This window comes from Cupressus sempervirens, chromosome 4, assembly GCF_028749045.1.
Source record: "Cupressus sempervirens isolate cs-2001-9-10 chromosome 4, ASM2874904v1, whole genome shotgun sequence".
Taxonomy (NCBI): Eukaryota; Viridiplantae; Streptophyta; class Pinopsida; order Cupressales; family Cupressaceae; genus Cupressus; species Cupressus sempervirens.
In genome coordinates this window covers 552,627,451-552,634,697 of record NC_143121.1, presented here as the reverse complement: position 1 = coordinate 552,634,697, position 7,247 = coordinate 552,627,451, and the positions used below count along the sequence as shown (strand labels likewise).

Here is a 7,247-nt window from a genome sequence, read left to right as displayed (position 1 = left end):
ATAAAACTTTTCAGTTCTTAATAGATTCATATCCATAACACCTTAATATGCATGCATCCATTAGATCATACAATATCTTAACTTAGTAGGTTACTATTCGAGGTCAAAATAACTTTGCAAAAATGTAAACATGAAATACCATAAGAACATTCATGCAACTTGACACAAGGATTTTACATGGAAACCTAGTTTTGGAAAAACCACTAGTAACATGCTACTAAATCTCACTCTTCTAAAGTGATGCCCTATGAAAGGCTAACCCTGTTAAAGGTTACAATACACACTATTAAATGTGAACTAGTTAGAGGATTTAAATCACCCTATTAGGAGTGAGCCTTGTTAGTGGACTTTAGAACATTCCATTGGAATGCCACCTGGTTAAAGGATTTACAAATGATAGTTAGATCAATCTCAAGCCAAAGGATTTTATCCACACTAATAGAGTTGTTAGAAGGTAATAGTAGGATTTGATCTGATAAAAACTTACAAATAACTTGTAGATTATAGATCTCTAGTTTAGCTCTCCATTCTACTTGGAATTCATACTCTTCATCTCTGATAGCTTGTTCACCCTTCAAGCATTCATCACCTTAAGCCTTATTTTTTTGTATGCCAACTGCAGTCTCTTTTATCCAACCACTAGATGAAGCAATACCCTAGACTACTTGTCTTCCTTAGTTTCTTGCACATGAAAACCATTTCTTTTGGACAACTATCTGTATCAATAGACAGTTTAGATCTTTTTTTTGTATAACCACAATCATCCATTTTAGGGTTACATAGGATTCAATGAATCTACCCTTTTCCATTTTGTTCCTCTAGAAACTTCATCTATAATCTTCCTTGAATTTTTCTCAAAATAGATTACCATGAATTCAATGTCACCAGCTCATCATAGTTATCTCCTACATGCTTCACATAATTCAAGAAATCAAATTAATCAACTTAGATTCATCAAATCTTTGATTTAACATTGTTTTCTATCACTTAGCATCTATATTGTTCCATTACCTAGCCAACACTAGTTCACTTGGCAAATACTAAAGTTTACTAATGCTCATCACCAACTAAACTATTCTTGACATATACTTACTTTCACTTGACTTGCACTATTTTTCTTCTTCACTCAACACCAATTAATTTTCACTTAGCTTCTACTGTTTTATGCTCGGCTTGCACTGATTTCTTGAAAAGGCTTGGCAAACATTTTTCTTACTTGATCTTTTTCCAGTCTTTGCTCGAGTAATCTTTCATTATAGACTCTAAGTAGAAAAGTGATACACTATAGTATTAATGTATTACTTGGTCTTAGTGCTCCTTTTATACACCAAATAACTCAACTTTTCTTTAGGTGCTCTTATTATATCCTCTTTTCAAATCCTCTTCATCAATCAACCACATGATAGCTTTCAAAGCAAAAAGAAATAGTATCACCAGCAAGTAGTAGGTTTTACATCATTGACAAAATAATGATTGTTCCATGATAGGTTTTGTACTTCAAAATAATCTCTTTCCAACAATAAAATATCCATTTATCATAAAATTTTGCAAGATTCAAGTTACCTTAGTGTCAAAACCACTTGAAGCACCAAGGTGGTGGTTTGGTTTGTGTTACCGTTAGTATAATATTGTATTTGCAGTTTAAGTGATATTGTCCTAATATTTTCATTGTTCATTTTCTCAATAATTTATTTTGTGTATTCCCTATATTTTCTTCTTAACCTAGGGATGAGTGGGCTCCTACAAGGTTTTTACTAGAAACCTTGCTCTCACTAGGATAGTGTTTGACTACTAATGTAATGAAAATCTAGCTCAAGTATCATTGCTGTAGGTCAAGGTAGATAGTAGGATAGGCATGCAACACCCAAAAGATCTTTGATTTCCATAAAGATATCTTATTCCAATATACTACTCCTTTGGAAGGTAGTCTTTAAGCCAAACTAGAATTCCCAACATTGCATATGGATTAATCATCAATTAGAAACTGTGGATCTGCCTAAAATATTCATTCTAATTAACCTTTGCATACAAAAGAAATTTAATGTAATCTATTATGTGAAACATAACTTTGATATTGGTTTTGACCATTTAGATGCTATTGTACAAATACCTTTTATCAAAGGTCACATTCACATGAAATGTCAAATCAAAGTTTGATCCTTTAGATTCCATGGAGTGTAGATAGAAGACCATGCAACTATTTGTAGAGTTATTGAGTACTCGTGGTTCTTTCATCTTGTTGATGTCTCCTATTTAACTTGGAAATATTTGTAGATGAGTTTCAAAGGAACAATCTCTTGATTTTAATGTCAAGTTTCATGCAATAATGAGGTTAAAATCTCTATGAATATTGGTTATCTTGCAGACATCAATTATAAGAGTTGTGGAAAGGTGGCAACAATGTAAGTATCTTCATTGTCAAATTTATTAAATTTGTAACTTAAATGTTTTAATAATTTTTGAATGTTTTATGTTAAATAGGCTCATGTGCACCTAAGAGAGTTAATCATTTCAGGGTGCACCAAATTCTAGATATTTCCAATTCAATAGAAAGTCTTAATGTGTTGAAAAAAAAGTAGTCATACATGGCCAAAATTTAATGAATATTCCTTAAGAATTTGGCCCTCTTTAATCCTTTAGATAATAAGTGTATGAGTTGTTCATTTCCATTTATGCTCCATATATAGGTATATTTCATTTTAAAATATATTAGGTAGAACACCTTTTTAGCATATAGTAGGTATTATCTCTATTGTATTTTGTGAATGATGTGAGACCCCTATTGGAGCATACAACATTAAGTATTTAGAACTCTTTCATCAACATCATATGTAGAATTAATATTTGAGTTGCACAATTTGTAGTATCATGGAGGAAGCAACTTTTGTCATACAACAAGAGGCCCCTTTATTATTACAATCTATGACTATGATGCTCTGATCGATGAATATGGTATGTTATTTCTTTTGGATAAGGGTAAAAGATTAATGTCCAATTTTTTTAATGGAGATGTTTCTGTTATTGTTATATATAATAATAGTTCTTTGCATAACCGGTGATGCTAGAATTCAAGGTAGTGTTACTACAGAAAGGAGTGATGAACACTTTAAATTATATTAGGGGAACAATGGTGGTATTCATAGATAAAATATTGTTGGAACAAGTCTCATAGAAACTCTACACAATTAGTTTTTAGGGAAGTGGATTCATGATGCTTCATATCCACTTTATAATGCTACAGATTGTCCATACATTAGTACCCAAAAAAATTGCAAACTGAATGGGAGACTAGATTTAGATTATGAGAAATGGAGATGGTAGCCAGACTGTTGTACCATTCGCACGTAAAATTTGCATAATTGGTTTTTATTTGTTTTGCAATTTGAACTCCTCTTGATGGGAAACTTCTACTTAGTTTCTTGTTATATATCTATTTTGAATGTAGTTCTCATGAATCCATTTTATCTTCAATAGTTTAGGCTAATTTCATTAAGATGAACTTTTGATCAATGATAAGTATATGGGTTCTGTCTTAATTTGATGTATGATAGACATTTTCTTTTTGATATTTTTTTTGACAAGAGATCATGGAATATAATATGAAAATTTGATGGATAAAATTAATTTACAAAATCTAATTCAGAATCTTTTCAATGAATCTTCAAAAATAATGAACTCTTTTTTATTTGAGCTATTATTAATGGATAGCTTTTGTTTAATTTCTTGCTAATGATGAATAACTTGAAATAGTATATCTATTTGAATTTGGTTATCGTAAATCCAATTTACTTTCAATGTTTTAGGCCAATTCATTAAAGCCTTCTCTTGTGATCAATGACGAGTAAATGATTTTTCTGATAGATAAATTTTTATATTGACAATTTTATTGTAACACCAATGTTGATAAATAAAATAGGTATAAAAAATCAAATTCAGATTGTTTACAATCAATCTTCCAAAATAATGAACCCTATCATAAATATATGAAACTCTAAAAATAACCCATTCAGATAATGATGAACAGTCCATTTTCATTTATCTTTGTATACCCAAGTCCATTTACCTAAAATTAATCCAAGTAGCCTTAAAAGAGATGTACAGCGTAGACCCCAAACATTGGAAGTGCACTAAGAAATGTTGATTAAAATATGCCAATTTAAGAACATCTACAACTATTAATTGTAGATATTAGATTTAAAATTGTGTATCAGGTTCAATAGTAAGGATATGTTAGAGAAGTCGAGAGGAAAGAGATTAATGTTTGTTGGGGACTCCATAAGAAGAGGTCAATTTGAGTAGGAAATCTATGGTTAATAAGAGTCCTCTTGCAACATTCACAACTTTGGTAAGTTGTACAATGTATTCACTTCAATCTTTTTTCTTTTGTTTTGTAAGGATATATCTGAGTTATAAATATTTGATTGGCTGATTGCAGGATTATAATGTTACAATTGAACTATTCTAGGCTCCATTCTTGGTTGAGTTGGAGACTAATGAATAGGGGACAAAGATTATTCACTTGGATACTATACAAACTAATGGAGGTATTGGAAGGAGGAAGATTTCCTAGTTTTTGAGTCATCACATTAGTGGGATCATAGTGGTGACAATAGTGGAAGAACATAAGATTATATGATATATTTCAAATTTTACTAATACTTTGGTTTATATTCTATGATCTATCATCACAATATTAGTTTGAATATTTCTTTATTAGATTATATGAATCTTTCTATCAATATTTCATATTCACATTCTACAATCCTTCATCAAAATGAACAAAAGAGAGAAGAAAATGATTAATCTAACCGAATTTTTTTTCAAGCTATATGGAAAAGTTTGAATGAATATTTCATGACAAATAGAGATATGATACAAGGTTTAATCATGTATAAATTAATGGGGCATAGCCATGGAAGGTAGTACAACATACAAAAATATAGACAAAATGGTTGCTTACAGAAAATCCCTAAACAGTTGGGAAAAATTGGGTAAATTAACAAGAAGATTTCAAGAAATCAATAGTATTTTTTAGCACCATGGCACCTTGCCATTCAATGTTGGTCATCTTATATGATACTTATTTCTAATTTTACTCAACAAGTTTTAAATTTTTATTATCATGCACCGTAGTAAATCACATTGCATTGTTAGAGTTATTATTTGTTCATGACAAAATTTCTATCATAATTTGATTATATGAAACTTCTTTCCATGAATGTTGTTTGTCATACACCATGATCTATCATTAGAATAAAGAAAGTATAACAATAGACAAAGAGAAGATCATAAAGTATGATTCATAACATTGGTAGAAATAATTCATACAATCAAGCCCTAAAATGTTTTTCATGATTAATTTCAATCTGAACATGTCCACTTGAACTCCAGTTAACATAATTGGCATGATTTTAATACAGGTGTGAGAAAGATACAGAGCCATTGTAGAGCACATCTGTATACAATCCTCCATTATCATTTCATGTGTCAATACTAAAACATGTTGTGAATAACACAAATTTTCCTCTTTTTTTGTTGGATATAATAGGATTGCGCTAGCTATGCAAGGATGCACATCCCTCTGAATATTGTGTTGGTAGTGGCAATGGAGACTATAGCCATTGGTGTAACCTAGGTGTAGCTGATTTTGGAATCAACTTTTGTATTCCCATGTAAATTAGGGAAGGTATCAAAGATAGACTTAATTTCATGCGAAAGATAATGTTTATGAGTTATAGTGGTGATCAATAGTGTAGATGCATCATATTTAGCATATTTATATTTTGTTAATAAAAATTAAGTTGAAAGATATCAAATGCCAATTTTGGTTAATCATCATTGTACTAAAAACTTTAAAATCACAAGTATTGATGAAACATTGTCAAAAAAATTGGTCATTAAGTCAATAAGTCAATATGGTCTACTCACCCATTAAAAAATGTCAAAAGGTCAATACAGTTGTAGGAGAGGCAAAGGATTTTATTACCACACAATAACAGTGAGAATGAGAAAATTGAAATAATGCAAAAAAGTAAGAGTTAGGGACCTTATTTACCAAACTATAGAGGACTAAACCTTGAGGTTAGTGATTGCCTCCAATTCATCCATTATTAGCATCACCATTTTAATAAGGGAGAGGTATCCACTATATCCATATTTAATAAAACCTTAGTTGAACTCTACAGGAAACAATCTAACAAAATTGAATTTGAAGTTGTATGTTGAGTTGGATTTAAATTTGGAAGATTGTTTCGTTATAGTGGCAGTTGATTAGTTCCTCAAATTTTGTGATGAGATATTTAGGTATATACAATGGGTTATTAATGGTCAAGGTAGATATAATGGGTTATTGTAATTGAAGGGCACAATACATTTTGGCATGAGATATTTGAATTCTTGTTATTGCTCCTCATATGGCTTGTTATGTATTTTATTTTTTCTTTCATGTAAGCTATATTCTATTGACTAGAATGTTATCTAATTTGAGAATTTTTGTCTTGCAGGCCACTCTTGTAGATTCATTTTTGGTTGACCTCAATGACTTGTCCAACAATGATATGCCACTTAGTGTAAGTCTAGTTCAACTTTTATAAGTTTTGTTTTAAATAAACTAGTAAATACTAAATGCCTACTTATTTTATGGACATTGACATGAGGTAATGATTTATTTTCATTTTTTTCTATGTAAGATTGAAATAATAGTAGTGCTTGATATGAAGTTTCAAATACTCTTATTTAAGTTGTGTATTGGCAGGACATAAGAATGATGATGTAGGGGAGGAGGTAGAAGATGTTGATGATGAGATGGTAGACATTGAAACATACCCTATGTACACTTCCCCATGGAAAAATATTGGGCATTTATGGTCCAAGTGTAGGCACTACTAGAGGTTATTGTCTAAGTGCTACACGTTCTGGCCCAATTAGAGGTTATGGTCCAAGCACTGGTCTTTTTGGCACTACTAGAAGTTATGGCTCGAGTGCTGGTCACTCAGCCCCAATTGGAGGATATGGTCCAAGTTATGGACATACTAAAGGGGGTTATGATTCTCACTATAGTAGCTATCAATATTAGATGGAGAAGCAAGTACATTGACTATTTATGCTTCTATTTATAGGGAATCTAGAACACTAACAAGGTTTTGGATGTTAATGCAATTGAAATGACTTGGGTGCTTATTTAGACTAATTTTCACATTACCCAAGTTGATATCGATGCAACAAGACAACTAAAATTCTTGAAATTT

General features: G+C 30.8%; 1 pseudogene; it reads left to right on the top strand.

The window, feature by feature from the left end:
• Positions 1–3,003: 3,003 nt before the first annotated feature.
• LOC149562377 (protein trichome birefringence-like 36) lies at positions 3,004–5,448 on the top strand (annotated as a pseudogene).
• The last annotated feature ends 1,799 nt before the right edge of the window (positions 5,449–7,247 follow it).